This window comes from Equus asinus, chromosome 14 (genome assembly GCF_041296235.1).
Source record: "Equus asinus isolate D_3611 breed Donkey chromosome 14, EquAss-T2T_v2, whole genome shotgun sequence".
In the NCBI taxonomy this organism is placed as follows: Eukaryota; Metazoa; Chordata; class Mammalia; order Perissodactyla; family Equidae; genus Equus; species Equus asinus.
The window spans coordinates 39819975-39840026 of NC_091803.1; the positions used below are offsets into that span (position 1 = coordinate 39819975).

At 47.1% G+C, this 20052-nt stretch overlaps 1 protein-coding gene across 18 annotated transcripts in view; it reads right to left on the bottom strand.

The window, feature by feature from the left end:
* The window catches only part of SNX29 (sorting nexin 29), a 577711-nt gene that overhangs the window by 432882 nt on the left and 124777 nt on the right, over positions 1–20052 (bottom strand). The gene's annotated exons all lie outside the window — the stretch shown is intronic.

Sequence of the window (20052 nt, forward strand, 5' to 3'; positions counted from 1 at the left end):
ATGTGCTCTCCACCAACACCCACACCATATTAATTTGAGAGCTTTCCTGACAGGAGGACAGATCTGTAACCAGCAGGCGGTTGCAAACCCCATTCTCCATCCACTCCCCATGATTAGAGAAACAGCTCAACCCCACAGACAAAGACAATTTTTGCTTTGATTTGGGAGCAAGTCAACAACAATTTACTGAGCACCAACTGGGGAAAGAGGGACAGAGGTCAACATTAATTGCCAATAACTCTGTGCCGAGCATGGCGCTAAGGGCTCCGTTTTGTTTCATCCTCACACCCCCATTTCACAAACGAACCAAACAAGCTCAAAGGTGCCCGAGGTCACACAGCAAGAAGTGAGGGAACAGGACTCCAGCCAGGTCAGCCTGACCCTCAAGTGCACACCACCCTGTGCCTTTTGGCATAGGTCCGCTCCTGCGACAGCATGACCAGCAGAACAGGGGAGGCCACAGGGCTCATGATCACTCCATGTCTTCACGCTGCCATGGCCACGCCGGCAGGACAAACTAGAGAAGGTGTTCGCAGACACCCAGCTCAGTCTATCCTTCTAGTCTCCATCTAAGCACAGCACCACCTCTACTCAAATGCCTCTCAGACCCCACAGTCTCTCCCCAAGAAGGAGAAAGCAAGACCACCTTTCACTGGAAAAGGGGGCTGCCAGCCAGGCCACCAGAGGGGTCTGGGCTCCTTCAACCCAAGCCAGATCCTCTCCTCCCTTTCTGAGGACTCTATCATTGGCTCACCTCATCCTTGTGCTCTCAAGAAGATGAACGTTCGGGAGCTCTTAATGTTAGCTGTTCCTTCCAAAGGCTTGACAAATTGTACGTGTTCTTCTGAATCACCAACTGAACACAATATTTTTCTACTAACATAATGCATAGACTATTTCCAAGCACTCATAGCCACATAATCACAAACCTTCTACCCAAATACATGTCCTCCTGGGATAGAGTCTTCTCTTCCGATCAGTGCAGGGGCAACAAGGAGCAGGGGGCCTGGGGAGGGGAATGGGCCGTCAGACAGCATGTCAGGCCAGGGGCGGCCAGCAGGGAGAGCCATGGGTGGAAGGCGAGGGTGGAGCGTGGAAGGAGGAGGGCAAGTCTGGTTCAAGCTGCGTGCTTTCGTTCGTTCCTCAGATAGCAAAGATGCCAACCACCTGCCGTGTGTTAGGCATGGGGCTCAGGCCTACGGATGAAGAGCCAGAGGCGAGGGAGAGACGGGATGCCCTCTCACAGGACTCCGAGTCTAGTAGAGGAGACAGACTCTAATCAGAGATGCACACAAACAGGTAATTATACACCAGAGGAAGTGCTGTGAAGATGAGATAGCCTGCCAGAGTCTCCACCAGAAAAGCTGGCTCCATCTCAGGGTCTCTGAGGGTACAGGGAAGCCAGCTCCCCCCCAGGGTCTCAGAGGGGAGAGACGGCCTGCCCCATCTGGACCACTGAGGCCTGGAGGATTGGTTTCCACCTCAAAAAATATGTTTTTTCTCCCTCTCTGGGCAATTACAATGAGCCTGCTGCCCAATTCCCCCCAAAATATATTTTAGTCCAGTGCTCTCAATTCTTTTAAGGAAGAGCAAAAGAAACAGCCAAATTTCCAATTATTTATATGTCAAAATCTGTGAAAATAAAAAAGGACTTTCCATCTAATTGTTCTTAATGCTATAATATAACTTTCCCCAATAAAACACCTCCCAGCAGTTTAACCTTCAAAGCGAAAGGAAATAATCTCCATAATTCAAACTCAAAGGTAGGAGAACAGAACTGGAACATACCAGATAAATTGCCTTCTGTTTTTCTTCAATTTAAAGCTCAACAATTTGTCTTCCTGTCACAATGTCTTGCTACATAAACTTTCTGGAAAAGGTGCATTCGAAACCTCCCCATCAAGATGCAGCGAAAGGCAAAACATGGGGACTGTCACAGGCTTTGGCCTGCGCTGGAACATGGCATGAGGCTGGTTGAGAACTTCTGAGAGGAACAAGGCAGAAGGTTCAGAAGCAGAGGGTGTTTTGGAAGATGAAACGCTGCCCCCATCCCCACCCCTTACAGCTGAAAATGAAGGATGTGGCACCTTTCTAAAGAATCATTAACTCTGACTGAAAACAGCCAGGGCTGGGACCAAAAAAAACAACCCTACAGTGTATGCAGCAAAACTACAGTAACAGACATGACAGAGAGACACTCTGTGACAACCACACAGTGCACAAGCCATCCTGATGGCCACAAAGAGCGGGTGTCGAGGGCACTTGACAACAGAGTCTGGAGGCAGGCAGGGGTTCAAACCCCAACCCTGCCACTGTGTGCGTGACCGTGGGAGGGCTGCTTAACCTGTGAGCCTCCTGTAAACTGAGAAAAACCATAGCACCCAGCTCACGGGCACTGTGAGGAGTAACTGAGCTGCTGTGTGTGACAGCAATCCCTGGTACACAGAAAACACTTTAGGAAAGAAAAGAAAAAGACAGCTATTAAAAAACGTTTGGCCCGTAATTAACGGGCGGCACCTGTTCCAGGGACCTTCGCCTCCCGGCCTGACACAGTCACCAACTGTGTGGCTGCTCACAAAAACAGGTCTCTGTGCAGGACACAGAAAGGACAGGGGCTGAGGAAGGCCTTGCCGCCCACTAGTTTGGTGATGTTGGCTGACCCCATTTTAGGCATGAGCAACTTGGGGCTCACGGAAGGGAAGTGCCGCACTCAAGGTTACGCAAGGAAGGGGCAGGGTTCCAAACGGCCCCGCTCTGAGGCCCGGGCACAATCCACGACACCACACCGTCTCCTCTCCAGATGGCAATCCGAGGGAGAACCTGGGAATGACCACCTGTTAACAGGAAAGAATTACAGAAACCACGGGTTCTACAACATAGTGTCTACAGTGTGTTACTCCTGGACATAATAGCTATCCCTGCCAGAGCTTCTTCCAAGAGCCTGGACTGTGCCAACACCGCAACTATAAAAAAAGAGGAGAAAGGAAAAAGGAAGAGAAACTCCCTTCACAGCACTTTCTCCCCAAAGAGGTGAGTGCTCCGGGCTTCCAGGCCACGCACTGTCCATTCACCGGGAGCCAGGCTCTGGGGAAACAGCAGTGGCCAAGCAGGCCTTGCCCCGGCGCTCGGTGAACTGCCGTCCGGGAGTGGGAGGAGGTCCACATCAGCCACCACCAAGGAATGGACAAGCATGGGCAGGTGAGGAAGCGTAAAACCAGAACACGCAAGAGAAGATGGCTGGAGGAGAAGGGGGGCCCTGCTTCAGACAAAGCTGCCCTCTCTCCAGACAGCAGAAGGAGCAGCCATGCAAAGACCTGGGGGTTACGATGTTCCAGGCAGAGGAAAGAGCGAACACCCTCAGTGGCAAGGAGGTGGGCACAGGTCAGAGCACGCAGGGCTTGCAGGCCACGGAAAGAAGCGTGGATTATTTTTCTGAGTGCAACAGATGGTTCTAAACATGAGAGTGACACAAGTTGACTCACACTTTAAGAAGTGAAATCAGGGGCCAGCCTCATGGCCAAGTGGTTAAGTTCGTGCACTCTGCTTCGGCGGCCCAGGGTTCACAGGTCCGAATCCTGGGCGCAGACCTACACACTGCTCATCAAGCCATGCTGTGGTGGTGTCCCACATAGAAGAACTAGAACAAACATTACTGGGGTTTTGAGGAGGAAAAAAAAGAAAAAAATGAAGATTGGCAACAGATATTAGCTCAGGGCCAATCTTTCTCACCAAAAAAAAAGTGAAATCAGAATTGTTTCAAAGGAGGTTACTGTAAAAATCTGAGACAACCAAGGATCTTTTAATTTAGAAACTAGATGATACCAAGGAATTGGTGCTATATTAAATGCATAACAGTGCTGCATGTGGTTATGGTTTTTAAGTTCTTGTCTGTTAGAGATTCCTCTACAACCAGTATTTACAGGAGATATGACATCTGGGATGTGTTTTAAGAACTCCAGCAAAAAACCAAGCAGTGAGTGGGAAGGGATGGTGAAACAAGAGTGATAAGATGCTATTAATTGCTAAGACTGGGTGATGGGTACACGGAAGTTTGTTCTACTAGTCTATCTACTCTTGTATGTATTTGGAAAACGCCATAATAAAAAAAAGTAGAAGGAGAAACATAAGCAAACAAATCTTAAAAGTTCCCGGAAGAGGGGGAAAAGCCACCTGGGCCTGGTCAAGGTCTTCTAAAAGCCAAGGACACAGCCTTATTAACAGTGAACTCGGGAGGAAGGCCCAGGTCACATGCTGCCTCACGCACAGCATCCCAGGGCATCCATCTGCTAAATGACCGCATCTCTTACCCAACTGAGCAATGTCCACTGCAGATAAAGGAGCCAACACAAATTAGCCCCAATCTGCACAAATGAACCAAAGTTGCACCTGTGACCTACTGGTGACCCATGGACAACCTCCTCATGAGCTTGGGGCCTGCTGACACTGTGACCATGGTGATTACAAAGGGATGCGGGCTCACACACATGATGAAGAGGCGATTACTGGGCACAATTAGCTCATCAGCTGACGTTCCAGCCCTAATAACCTGCCACAGGGCACAGGTTTTTAAAGTTGTGATGCTGACTCACTGTTCAAAAAACCTACCACTTACGGGCTTCAGGTTAACAAAGGATGCACAGGCCCAGGAAAGAACTAACCATCCTCAGTGAAAATGCTGATGTCAGCAAGGACCGGGTTGGATCTGGTCTTCCACTTAGAGGAGCTTTGCAAGTACTCCATTCACATCTTGTTTACCTCCCCTCACTCCTCCTGGGAAGACAGACAGTAATCCAAGAAGAGAACAACTAGTGTCACACTCATCAGTGTTGATTCTACCCTCTGTCTCACCTGCCACATCTTCTCTCTGGAACTGCTGGCCCTGCTCAGATGTGACCAGTACCATCTCTGGCCTGAATGGCTCAAAGAACCTCTAGCCCAGACTCCCCCTCCAAGACTAGCCTCCTTCCACCCAGTTCTCCCTAAGGGAAATGTCCACAGAACAGACCTGATCGATTACTCCCCTTCCTACAGGCCTTCACCAGCCCCAGTGTCACAGAACCGGGGCCAGACTCCTCACTGGGGCCTGTGGAATCTGTTCCCAGGTTATCCTTCCAGAACCTTCCTTAGTCATTCCCCAACATACCCTGGACTCCAGGACTCTGTGCTGCAGCCATTGTGAGCTACCTGCAGCTTCCTCGGCACATCATTCTCGTTCATGCCTCTCTCCCTTTGTACAAACTGTTCTCTCTGCCTGGAACACCCTTCTGTGAGCTTCTGGAACACAGAGACCATGTCTTCGTAATCTTTGGATGCTTAGCATCTAGAAACCATACTTGACTAAAAATGGTGATAAAGATCAGGGGATAATATATAGGCCTCCATTTATTAACATCCTAGGCGTCAGACCCCACGCCACATTCTGTATTATCCCCATTTTATAGATTTTTAAAAATTGAGGCTTATGGAGGCAAGGTGACTTGTCCAAAGTCAGCCAGCCAGCAAGGGCTTAACACACTTAATACACTCAAATCAAGGGATTTGAGCCAAGCTCTTGCTGACTCACAAGCCATTCTGTCAGTTGCCATGGGGACAATGTGATGTACCGATGAGCAAAGAACAGAACCTAAGCTACCTTGTCTCTCCATGTGAGTTTTTCTAATGACAGTTGACTATGTACGAGGCACTGAGCACAGGCCACTATACGCCTTCCAAAACACCTGTTCTTCCCTTCCTCAGTTTTATTTAGGGAGACAATGTACCCTACCAAAGAACAAAAGCCCAAGTCTCCGCATCCCTACCAGAGTAAGTCCGGGCCACTGAAAAATGTGACCAACTGTTTGGAGTGACGTGCAGATAACCTCCTTAAAGGAAGTCGACACACACTCTTTTTTTCCTTCCTCTGCTTCATCCTCCCTGCTGCTTACAATGCAGACGTAATGGCTGGGGCTCTAGCAGCCAGCTTAGACCATGAAATGACCTTAGAAATAAAAGCCCAACAGAGCAGAGAAACAAGACAGAATTGACAAATATTCAACTGTTCATTCAGCAAATTTCTGAGCTCTCCTATGTGCCAGGCATTGTGCAGGCCCCTTGAGACAGATCCATCAGTGAACAAACGAGATGAAGGGCCCTGCCTTCAGGAGGCTACAACATAAGAGAAAGAGGCAGTAATAAACAGTGATCATAAGGAGTAACACATTAGAAGATGATAAATGCTACAGAAAAAAAGAAGTTGGAGAACAAAATAGGGGGACCGAGAATGCACGGAAGGGGAGAAACTATACTATAAAATCTGAAGGGCAAATGAGTGAGTGAGGAGAGAAACAAGATCTAATAAGACACGCTTAACTCCGCGCCCAGGGAAACCCCCTTGGGAAAGGAAGCAGCCTCATAAGATGGAGAAGGGATGTGGAGACCATCGGCGGATTGAGTTCGGCCATAACACCTCTTTACTCCATGCTACCAGCAACAAGAGAACACGGGACTCAAAGGAATTCTGTTCCATCCTAGATGATCATTTTGTAACGGCCTTTCTGGTGTGGCTCCCAAGGGGATTTTGTAGCACAGTAGGTGGTCCTAGGACCCCAGCCTCTCCACTTCAACCCGTGCAGCTCAGCTCTCAACAAGGTTACATTTAGAGCTTCCCAGTAAGACTGCACTTGAAGAAACAGTCCTTCACTTAAAATAAAACACTTCTGTGACGGTTGGTTGGCGGCAGGAGCCACATGATGGAAGGAAGAGTGCCTCACATCTTTGCATTGTCTGTGTTTGGCACCCAGTACAAACTCGGTGAACTTTCGTTTGCTCGGTGAACAAATAAACTTTGCAAACTTCCCAAATCACTAGACTTGACAGTTGCCTCTCTTTAAACTGCATTACTGTGCTTGCCAAGAATATCTCCCCTCCGCTGAGCTTCCTGTTGCTCCCCTCCTGGGCTCCAAAATAACAAGAAGTTGCTTGGCAGTGATGTCATTGCCACTGTCACCGCCTGCAGGGCATTCACATGCTGGCTATATTTAAGACCCAGGCTTCATGTTCGGTGACATGGAAATTGCCACCCTGTGAACCGTACCGGAAAGGCAAGGTTTGAAAAATTATTTTCTACGAATAACCAGGTTACAAATTCTACCTCTCCCAAGGAAAACAGGAAAAGCCAGGGCATGAAACTGAGCAATGGGCTCCAGCAACTCGGATCGGCTAGGTCCGCTGGTGAATTTCAACCATTTCTCTCAAGCAACACGAACACTGACACTCACTTACAAGCATCTCTCTTCCAATTGTTCTGCTTTTCTGGGCTCTTCGGTTATCCCTCAAAACCACTGTTATTTTTATTTACTCCTCTAGATTTCTCTACCTACTTCTCATTAGAACAGACAGCAAATGGAGCGTTAATGAATGGTAAACACATTTCCCTCCCCAGTGGATAATTATCATAGCCTTTTAATTAGAGTTCTATCGCATTTAAGGGTTTGGTAATTTTTTTATCTCCTCCTGCTTCTGTGCTTTGATAGGGAAAAGTGATGGGCTAAAGCGATGTTTCAGACGCAGTCTTCCTTTTCCCTTAGCAGCTGCATATTTTTTGCATCTTGATGAACCACCCAAGCCCGTGTTTGGTGCACATTTTGCGGAGAGCATCTGGCGCCAACTACTAATGGCTCTGACGTTTATCCATTCAACGTGGGCACGTGCTTCAAAATGCAGATGTTCATGCAAATATACCTTGCTGCTTACTCCCTGAAAATTTTAGTTCATCAACAAAACCTGAGTCTTTGATGGGATTCTAGAAGCAATAGAGAAAATAAACAAGCACATGGCTTTCTCCCTTATGAGATTGCTTTAAGAGATGCCACCATACCCCTGCTCTTCCCTATTTGTTCCTGTCCATGTTTACAGAGAAAAATATCTAGGAAAACTTACATTGACCACAAAATTCTGAAAGAGTTGTGAAGGAATTTATACAGCTCTCCACTCTTCGGGGTGTTTGAGAAGGTGCGTCCATCATTCTAAGTTTGGACACTAACGCATTTGGCGTTTCCATTCTCCTACCTGTGGGAGATTCCCACGTCTCTACTCCCAAAAGAGAAATGGGCTGGGAGGTCATTCATGCCAAGGATACCTTCACCTTCCACAGGCGCAAAAGGAGGAGCCAAGTGGTGATGAATGACGATTAAACAGGCTCAAGCCGCTAGTGGGTGGGTCCTCCTGCCTCACCCTGGAGCAAGGACACAGAACTTGTGCCATTAAAACACTCATATCCTTTGCCCTGTGATCTCATTCCTGGGAATACATACTGAGGAAAGAAACTGACAGAGGGAGAACAAGTTACAGATATGAGGATATCAACTCAGCCTTTACCTACAATCTCAGAAAACTAGTAGCAGCCAAAACACTAACCTACGAGGAAACCACTAAGCAAACTGTGGTGTGCCCTACAGCCATTAAAAATGACAATGAGGTGGGCCCTCCACACACTGCTGTGGGGGCATCCAGTGAAACCTCTTTCTTGGAAAGGATTTTGGCAATATGACTGAAGAGCCATTACAGATGCTCATACTCTAGGTATCTAGATTAAGAAAATGATTTTTTTTTTTTAAAAAGAAAGAGCTTTACAAAAAATGTGCTCAAGTAAATACTACCCCTAAGAATGGGGAAGAATGGTTAAGAAAAAGAAATGATGTGACAAACAAGGGCATATCCAAACACAGCACTCCACATGGCCAGCAAAAGTGATATCCATGTAAGCGAGGAACACGAGGAAATGTTTACGATCAATGTTAACTGCTTTCAAAGCAGACCACTGACTTACAGATCCAGAATGATCAGAATTATGTAAAATGAATATATACATAAACTGGAATAAAATGCCTCATAAATAATAAATAAACCACGTTAATGGTGATTGTGTCCAGGTGGATTTTCTTCTTTAAACTTTTCTATTCTTCCCAAACTTACGGATTGTAACTTGTACATTACTTTTATATTCTGGTGGGGAAAAAAAAATCTCTATTTAAACATAATTTGAAATCTACATAAAAACACAAGAAAACGTTATAAAAAAACAGACTAAAACTTGCATGTACACACTAATGGTGGTATAACTATATAAAAATGGTGCTTAAATGGACTAAGAGCAGAAACAGTTGTCACGCTAGGATCATGAGACCTGGGACTCTTTTCTCCATTTGGGGTTGTTACGTTGCTCTTACAACTTAATTTTTTAAAGCGTGAAAACAAGAGCTTTCTCAAGAAACCTCAAGCTGGCCAGTCATGGCAGAATTCCACCCCAGAATCCCACTGGTGTGCATCTTAACCTGAAAGCATTTAACTCAACGTCAGGGGAGCAAAGCAAGTTGTAGGATGACCGGCTCCTGTTAAAAGCTCACATGCAGATCCTTCAGGACCCACCAGAAGCAACCCTCATGTTGTTTATAGTTCACTTAAAAATGAAACTGAAAGCAAAAATGACAAATGTTAATAGCGCTAATTCTTGTAGTGGCTCATAGCATTCTTTGTATTTTTCAAAGAAGCCAAGCAAAAGCTAACTCCCTAGCTTGGTTCTGAGATAAAAATCACAAAGTGCCTTCACCTTTCTAAGAGCACAGGTGATTGCAAATAACCCAGCTGACCCTTTCAAAATCATTACCAGCTTTCTGTCTGGGCCCTTGCTACGCAGCGTGGTCTAGGAACCAGCAACGTCGGCATCACCTGGGAGCTTGTTAGAAATACATGACGTCAGGCCCCGCCCAGAGCTGGGGAACCCGAGTTTGAATTCCACCCTGATCCCCAGGGCCTGGCCGGTGCGTTAAGGTTTGAGAAGCGCTGCTCTCAACCACCAGTTGTCACTCTGGGCCACCCAGTGGAATGCCCTGAGCAATGTGGGTCTCACCTCCTGAGAGTCAGACTCAACTGGCCTGGAGGGCGGCCTGGACACAGTTTCCAAAGCTCCCCTGGTGACTGTATTGTATGGCCACGTCTAAGCAAGGCATTTAGCTCTTCAACCTGGAGAATTCTTTATTAGAAAGTCAGCTATATCTGAGCAACAGCAGGCTGGATGAACTCCACAAAATGGCCCTCTGCAGCCTCAAATGCAGGATCATTTACTTCAACGAAACCAGTAAGAGGAATCGCGGCTGGCTTTTACCAAGTACTTACTCAGGGCACCCCCTGTGCTTAGCACTTTTCATGCATTGTCTCTTGCGTAGTGTCTGTAAGGGAGAGACGATTATCCCAGCTTTCTAGAAGGGACGCATTAGGGGTAAAATGGCCGTCTGAAATCACACGTCTGCAAGTAGGAGAAGCACTTGCATGACCCTCAGAGCGAAGGCCTCCTTAAATTTTGCACCTGAAGCACCTCGCTCCCCTTACCCTGGTCCTGGTGAGAAGTAGGGCTCACATCCAAGGCTTGCCCACACCATTACACCACACTTCCCCCTAAGACCCGCCATCTCAATGGCAGCACAAGCAAATGTCAGCAAAAAGGATAAAATCTTTGTTTCTATCTCCCTCCGTCACTTTGAGCGTGCAGAGGGCAGAGTCAGCTGCATCTTGTTTATCTGACTGACGAAGCTTAACACAGAATAGATGTTTGATGAGCAAATGAACAAAAGAGTATTAACTACCCATCCACCCTTCACTGAATGTCACTAGCATTCAACTTCAGGAAAACCAGCTCCCCCTAAGCCATCTCATCTCCTGCTCTGACACGTGTGTCTTGTACTCATCCCGGTCCCACCCCATGCACTCAACTCTCCTTGGCTGCTCTGGTGCAAGTCATTAAAGACCTGTCAGCTGCTGACAAGGACGTGCTAAAGAATGACATAAAGAATGACAAAGAGCACAACTCACTCAGCTAATGAGACCCAGCCAAGTGAAAGAGCCAGCAACCCTGGGGAAGCAAGCTTCATGCCCAAGGAGAAGTGAGGGCCAGGAGGGCCAGGGTGGGCCGGGACAGGCAGTAAGAGCTCAAAGGATAATTCAGTGTGGTCAGGGTTCAGTCCCTGGGCAAGGATGCTAAAAGAGTGAGGCAATTGCAAAGGGACCGGAAGGCTCCTGAACACAAAATTCTGATGGTACGTTTGCAAATAGTGTTGAAAGTGAGAACACTGGGGAAAGGGCTACAGCAAAAATTCTCACTGGGGACCGTCCTGCCTTCTGGAGGTGTGGGCACAGTGGTTTTAACAGCTCCCCTGGTGACTAATGGATAGCAAAGTCTAAGCAAAGCAAAAGTGTAGAGACACTTTTGATCATCACAGTGATGGGTGCTAGCAGCATTTAGAGAGGGGGCCAGGCAGACCAGCCGTCCTGAAAGGCAAGGCAGTCCCACAGCCAAGAGCAACGGACACCCTGCCACACTTTCAACTGTCCTGACGGCCTCCCTGTAGGTGGAAAACTTGTTAATGATCTGAGCCTGCAATCTAATTCATGTAATATACACTGAATATACTAGTTCTTATTATAGAATCCACCCATGCTCTGCTCTTTCATTTTCTGTGCCTCTTAAAAAGCATGCCTTGTGATCTTCTTACCGCCGTTAAATCCAAACTTGTGCATTATAAGTAGGTTCAAGCGCTTACCCACATCATGTTTTCTAGCAATGCAGTGCCCGGCCAGTACATACGGAAATCTACTTTTTATTATGTTACTTTCCTTTTCTTTCTCCTTCAAATTAGAGTTAGGGTGTTATAATGATTTTTTAAAACTTAGTTAAGTAGATAGAGTCTATTAGCTATGAATTTCATTTCAGGATAGTAAAAAGGGCATTGCCAAATGTGGCATACTGGTTAAGTTCGTGTGCTCTGCTTCAGCGGCCTGGGGTTCACAGGATCAGATCCCGGGCGCAGACCTACACACCACTCAGCAAGCCATGCTGTGACGGCGTCCCATATACAAAATAACAGAACTACAAATCTAAAGCAGCAAAGTAGCTGGATTCAGCACTTGCTAATGAGGTCAAATCATTATCTGACATTAAGATCCAATCACGGAAAGACACAAAAGAACACAGCGCAGAGACATCGGACGACTTATCAGAATGGCTGAAGTCCAGATTTCATGGATCACACAGGAGGGTTGGCTCAAGAGCGACAGCACAGCACCTTTACTTTGAGAAGCCTAAGAATCCAAACGTCAGGAGGCCATGAGCCCACTGCAGGGGTGTCTCCTGTCTTTGTGTACCTAGCATTCACACCCCATCTGACAGGAGGAGCGCCCCAATTCTCCTTTTGAGGGAACGCAGAAAAAGGAAAAGTTTTCCTTTTTGTCACTCATTCCTACTCCATATATTCTGGGTGAGAAAAAGCTAGCTACCTCCTGGCTCCAGCGGGGCACGTCCCCCAGGCCTGGACTGTAAGAACAATGCATTCCACTGGGTAAATCAGACTGAAGCCCAGGACTTTTGGACTTTCGGAGGTTTCTGGAAGCAGTGCTCTCCTTCCACTAAGGATGCCAAGCTGACGGGATTTTGCTTGGAGCTGCTGGGGAACCTCTTGTCACAAGGGAAGAGCAGGTCTGAGAATGAAGCTGCAACCAAGGGAAAAAGATGGGACATGGAAAGACACAGGTCCAGCCTGACACCCCTGGAGGCTCTGGACCCAGCTAGACAGAGAGCTCGCTCTTCTAAACTAGAAAGTTCACAACCCAATCAACCGCACTTTTCCATGAGCCAGTTTCCAGTGGGTTCCCATCACTTAATACTAAGCTCTCACGATCTACCTATCTTAAGCGGTAAGATTTCTGTGGATGGCTAAGGGATTTCCAGAAAGCCCCAATTTCCAAAAAGTGACCCGAATATCATCTCCAAGCTGAAGATGCCATTAGCAGGTCTGAAGCTAAGCTCACCGTGACTTTGTGCTGACAGGAGGTGCTACCCGCAGAGAGCCATCAGGTGTTGAAAGGTTGGCATTTCTCAATGAGACTAGGACCGAGTGGCACTGTCACTCATCCCATGGTCCCTTCACTCCCTTATTTAACCACTACAGAGCACCTACTGTGTGCTGGACATTGTGATAGTTGCAAAGGAGAAGAGGTAAAAGCACAAAAGCATGGTCACTGCCCTCACAGAGCTTACAGATTCAAAGGGAGACCACACAGACTCATGACTGATACTAACACCATGGAGGGACACTGGTTGCTATGGAAGTACAGCACGGAGGGACCTGACCTAGCCCGTGGTCAGGCAGCAGATGGTAGGCAAAGCCTTCTGTATGAATGAATGTTCTTGATGTAGCAAGACACAGAAAACCCAACTCAAACTGGCATAAATAGAAAAGCGAATTTAGTGGCCCACATAAGTGGAAAATCTGGCTTCAAGAGGAGGTTGATTCAGCAGCCCACTGATGTCCTAAGACCCAGTTCCCTCACCTCTCCTCTCCATTCCAAACCGTAGCATAAGCCTCACCCCAAGGCTGTCTCCCCTTCATGGTGGTAAAATGGCTAAAGCAGTCTTTACTCTCTCACAGCACATGGTCCAGAAGAAGGGAGTCATCCCAGCCACCCAGTGACCAAGGGACCATCTTCCTCCAAAGTCCTAGCAAACCTCCAACTATGTCTCCATGGCCAGAATGAGAGCGCGTGCCCATTTCCTGAACCAAGTCCCATCACCACACCCAACTGGGTCAAGCCGTGGTGACCCGCACCAGTCACTGTGGAAAGGAGATGGAATTATCTTGACCAGATTTGACGATCAGGGCTGAACCTTGGTGCTTGGAAGAGTTCAACCCCTACCACCAACCAAGGAAAAAAAAATCATGCCACGGCTGATATCCCAGTGCGGGAGAAACACAGGGGAGGGCTTCTAGGAGACAGCACACTGTCCCCTGCGCCAACACTTCTTCCAGTGAAAAGAACCCCGCTCTTCCTCCCCAACTCTCAGTCCATAAACGTGGGCTTTTTGCATCAGACATGAAGCAAATATTAACTTTTTGAAAGATGCACAGACAAAAACTGGGCCTTATTTCTGGTCTCTGCTCAACATGAGAGCAAAGTTTTGTTGTTTTGTTTTACATAACGGATTTGATATTCCTCCAGAGTATGTTTCTTTTACCAAACAGAATTGAACAACGGGGACTTCATAAAACAAGGACAAATTCTCCCTTTTTCCATCTCATGTGCAACACTGCCATCTTGGCTTTGGGACTTAATCCCAAGTAGTTTCCATGGCTCCACCAGCACTAACATAGGGATGGCAAGTTCTTGGCCTGCTTGCTACCACTTCCCCTTTCCAAGTCCACGGCAGACATTGCTAATCAATAACAGCACTTCCTCCTGTTGAGCCCAGATGAGACCCCCAAATCCTTCTCAACCCAGAACCCCAGGCAGCCACCCCCAGAATTGGCAACAGGATGAAACTTACTGGTTTTCTCTGTAAGAGACTATTTCCCAACTGAGGATTGGTGATGAAAAGGCCCAGACCCTCAGTTCCAAAGGCCATCCCTAACCTAGGACAGGCTCAGAATTCAAACCAGTATCTTTTGTGTTTGAGCTTCTCAACTCTGACCATTTGCCGCTTATGATTAAAAACAATCAATGGCTTTAGATGGACACTAAAGAAATTTACTATCCTTTTTCACAAAAGGCATAGTCTTCATATTTCTCCAATGATTTAAAAACAAAAAAAGGCAGAGACTGAGCCTCAGGGCAGAAACAGACTGAAAGCCTCACAGAAGGCCGTTAAAGGTCTCCTGGGGGACTAGCTGGAGTGATGCGAGCAGGGCTCCCAAGGCCCTTGGTCCAGCCTTCCCTCACAGATTGTACAGTACAATTCTGTCTCACACGCAAGATACTGTCATGGCAGATCAACGCTCTGCAGCCCAAAAGGGACATATGCTGGGCAGGCAGGGCTGGAAAAATAACACCAAGAGGAGCTGAAGGTCAAAGGAAGGCCTTCATTCAAAGGCTTCCAGACGCTTGCTGCAGGGGGAAGCTGGAACAAGGAGGATCCATGAGCTCTGGCCTAGCCTCAGCATCCCTGGCCACCCATGGCCAAGGCACCAAGTTGCCTTTCTTAAGAAGAAATCAGGGAACATCCACTGAGCATTTATGATGGGCCTGGAGCTGCGCCAAGCACTTTAGGAGCATTAGCTCATGTAAGCTCCACAATCCTATGAAGAAGGATAACAGACATGATTTGTGTGCCCGTTGCCTGCCCTGGGGACCCGGCAAGGCTGTCAATCATGGCCTCTGCTCACTGCTGACTGCAACATGCCCAGCGAGGAGTCTTCCGGAAATGTTATATAGGGACATCAGGAGGAAGGGCCTGTCTTTGGATCCTGCATGAGGCTTGGGGCTACCAGAGGCCATCTTTGCTGCAGAGGCCCTACCTAAGAATGACACTAACACCCAGAGGACACAGAGCCAAGAGCAGGGGAGAGAGGGAGCGCTGGCCTCACCCGAGCACCTGGGTCCCACGCTGCCTGAGGAGAGTGACCAGTTTCAGCAACACAAAATTCCCGTTAACCCAAGCTAATTTAGTTTGGGTTTATGCCACCAAAAGCAAATTATTATTATTATTATTATTATTATGCCCCAGTTTACAGACGGGAAAACTGAGATTTAGAAAACTAAGTGGCAGAGCCAGGACCTGAGTCTCTGTGCTATTTCCCTAGCCAAGGATTAGACACAGCCCCACGAAGGCCAGCAGTAACCAGGGCACACCCGCACAGCATCCTGCTTACCATCACCTCACGACAGGGACCGAGAGAACCCCATACCACCCGCCCCCTTTTACATTTTTAAACAAATGAAGACCCAGAGGCTCAGGGGGTTAAGGCAATGGGCCCTAGTCACACAACTAAGAACAACACACTCCCATTAGCACACCAGAACTCCTCAGTCGGAGAGAAAAGCTGTGCCAGAAGATCACTAGTAAGGCTGGTCCCGACACGAGAGACAGGAAGAGAAGACCTTGGGCAGTGCTCTGAAACAACCAGCGGGTGCCCCTCAAGACACTGTCTGCACCCCCTCGGTGAATCAGCTGAACTGGAACTTCCTTCATGGACCTGGCAGGCTGACTGTTGAGAGAGCAACTGTTCTTAAGCACAGAAAACACAACTCGCCCCAATCCCCTCGTATCCCAACCAGGAAGCCTGGTTAGGCAGGACTCTTAGGATTGTAACTGAGAGAAAAGCAGTCAGAAACTGGCTCATGTAACATAAGGAATTTATTGACTCACAAAACTGAGCAGTCCAGAGGAAAAAGAGCTTCAGGGAAGACTGGATCCAGGAGATGTAATTACGTAATTGGGGCCTATTGAATTCTCTCTCCCTCCATTTCTCTCATGTGTCATTTGGGGTCAAGATCTTCCTACACAGTGGTAAAAACAGCTGCCAACAACTCCTGGCTTACATTATAGCCTCTCAATAATGCTAAAATTGGCTCTTATCAGATCAGCTTGGCCACATTCCCTTCTGTGACCCAATCACAGAGGCCAAGGGATGGAACAAGCTGACTGTCCAGACCTGAAGCACCTGCCTTGCTCTGGAGCCCAGGTGGGGCAGTGAAATGGTCAGTCCCACCAAACCACATGGACAGAACGGGGAGGATGAAGCACTCACCATGGAAGATTGGGGTAGTGTTTCCAGGGAGAAACAAGCCTGGTGGGCTTGGTAGGCAGCCTCCAAGATGGCCCCCAATGACCCCTGCATTCACGTCCATGTGTAGACCCCTCCCACACTGAAACAGGGTTGAACTGAGTGATAACAGAATATAGCAGAAATGATCATATATCACTTCCAAGATTAGGTGATAAAAACACAGTGGCTTCCAGTTTGGTGTGCTTTCTTGCTCTTGGGTTAGTCACTCTGGGAAGCCAGCTGCTGTGTTATGAGCAGCCCTATGGAGAAGCCTACGTGGTAAGCAACTGAAGCCTCCCACCAATACCCATATGAGTGAGCTTGAAAGTGGACCCTCCAGCCCCAGTCAAGCCTTCGGATGACTGCAGCTCTGGCCAACAGCTTGACTGAAAACTTATGAGAAACTCTGAGCCAGAACCACCAGCTGAGCCATTCTCAAATTCCTAACTCACAGAAATTGTGGAGGATCATAACCTTTCATTGCTTTAAGCTGCTAAGTTTGGAGATAATTTGTGACACAGCAAGAGGTAACCGATACAAGGAGCAGAAACAGAAAGTGTCCCCCCAACAACCAACAATTCTGTTCACTTGCTTCCCTTAACGGTGCTTCTCATGTAAAGGCGTGTCCTCTTTCTGTGAACACCTGTCTCACGGCTTGAGTTTTCGTAATTCAGTAGGAAATAAGGCAATCGATTATTTAGGGAATGAGACTTTCCTACCCTGAACTGCTACTGATTTCTAACGCCTCCACCCAGGAAAGGGCAACTGCATGGGGCCACACAAGGGATAGCACGAAAGGAAAGCCGTTAATTTTGAGCAAAGGAATGTGTAATAAAATGCTTAATTTGTTCAGGGATGTTTCAGTCTTACAACTGTTCACTCAGAGCCAGTGAAACACACATCCCCACAAACACTTTCAGTAGTTCACATTTTGGGGTCTGAAAGAGCCTAGCGCTTCATTCTTTCTGCACCATTGCTGTTAAAATATAACTTTTCATTAGGTGAGGTTTCTTAGTAACATAATTATTATGCTAAAGAAAAATGAGAATGATAGTCAACATTGATTGAGCCTTTGTAAAGCACAGCTGTCGAGCCAGCATATGGTCTCTCATTTCATCACGCACCACTCTATGCGGGGAGAGTTTTCTTATCCTCATTTTACAACTAAGGAAACTGAGACAGAGAAGTTAAGTAACTTGCTTCAGGTCACACAACTAAGAAGCAGCAGGGGCATGATCTGACCCCTGCAGTCCAATGCCCGGATCCGTGCCACAAACCACGAGGCTAAACCAGCTGCATCATGAAATCTGCCACCTGAACACACGTGGACCTGAGAACAGGCAGCCCAAAGGCACCCACACGGACCTTGGCCCCAGCCTGTGACCCTTTGCTGCCCCACCCTGCCTGCACCCCATCAGTGACGGCCCCCCAGCCTCCAAGCAACAACTGGCCATGCAGGTCCACCATCTGACAACACAGGCAGCTACTCCTTCTGTGGCCAGAAGCAGGAAGAAAGTTCTGACAGCTGGCAGAGGTGAACTCTGTCTGGAACATGTCAGCAGAAGAATTTTTCAAAACTTACTCATCCAGCTGCTCGGTTTGCTTTCCTTTTTTCTCCCTCTGAAGTATTTTCCTGTTTTATGGATGTTCCTTCTACCTGCAAACTGCAAACGTCCAGGCCTTAAACGCCTTCAACTCCCAGCTATCAATTGTTTAAATGGGGAGACTTCACATTATAAAATTGCTTGGTTAAGAAATTGGCTTTTTCTATCCCATTCATGGGCTAAAATTTTCCCAGGAATGATCATATACTAAAATGCAGTTATAACAGCTGACAGACATTCCTCTCGTTAGTCCTCTCTGGTGGATAAGACGACCCTCTCCATTTCATAAATGAGGAAATGCATGCTTGCGGAAGTCAAGCAATTCACCCAGAAACACACAATTTGCAAGCAATGGAGCAGGCACTGGAAGCTAAGCTGACTCCTAACAATCCAAAAATGACAGGGAATGTATCTCTCTCTCTTCGAGGATTCAGAACCAGTGTCTCAACAGCCCTAAGTCTTTATTGTGAACAAACGCAATTAAGCCACAGAACCCTAGACTGGCCAGGTAAAACGGCGATCCAGGTGAGAAAACGCCAAATTTGGCACCTATTACTGTATTTATCACAGTCATATAGCTGTCTCTGATGCTGTTGAGATGCCATTTTAAAACGTGAAGAAAGAAGCTCGAATTGAAATTAAATATGGGATCCTGGTGCCAACTTCCAATTACATATATGTGACAATTAACATCAGTGCCACTCACATCACCTGGCAGCACAACGATGGGAAAAGATGCAGCTGTAAATTGACTTAACTCTGGACTCCCCTTGCGCACCCACAAGACACATTCACCTCCTGTTCTTATTTAAAAGTAGTTTTAAAGAACCACCAATGAACTATTTATCTAACCTAAAACGGGAAAAAACTACAACTCAGATGTCCAATCAGAAACAGCTATTCTAATATGATGCATTAACTCAGTGCAATGCCACATCTAGGTCTATAAAAACACTTAACATGAAGCTTATACGGAAACAATAAAAACTGCTTAAGTGGTGGAGGGAGGCAGCCTAAGTAATGACATGCTATAGATTTTAAGTATAGTACATAAAAATATGTTCACATGTCAACAAATTCAGTAAAAACGCATGTTTTTATGGGAGCTGGGATTTTTTTTAGATTCTCTTTACAGTTTTCTTCAAGAAGATATAAACAAAGTCACAGAAAAGGAAATAAAGTGGCTCACAAAAAAAAGCAGGCTCAACCACACTCTTAACTAGCGAAATGCAAATGAAAAATATCCTGCCGGCACCGTTTTTCATCTGGGATATTATCAAGACCCGAAGCAGATCGGCCCCTGTGGGCGGGGCTGTGCAGAATCAGGCTCTCTAACCCGCCGCTGTGGAAAGCACGTTGGCTCGGCCCCCGTGGAGGGCAGGCTGATGATCCGAATGCCCTCCAACTTAGAAAAGCACTACACACAGACCCTGCAATTCCACCTTCAGGAACTTTTCCAACAAATATACTTATATAGGAACAAAATGACAAGCGCAAAGGTTATTCGCTGTGGCATTAGAAGCAGCAAAAGACGAGAAACCTCAATGCCTGGCTGTTGGCTCACTGGTCAAATAAATTCTGTGCAGTCAGACAATGAAATATCATGAGCTATTTAAAAGATGGTGATCTAGTGGTTAAGATCCAGCACTTTCACCCTCCTACGTTAGTTTCCAGTCAGGGAACCACACCACCTGTCGGTGGCTTGTCATACTGTGGGGGCTTCATGTTGCTGTGATGCTGAAAGCTATGCCACCAGTATTTCAAATACCGGCAGGGTCACCCCGGGGGCACAGGTTTCGGTGAAGCTTCCAGACTAGACAGACTAGGAAGAAGGACCTAGTCACCACTTCCAAAAAACTGGCCATGAAAACCCTGTGAAT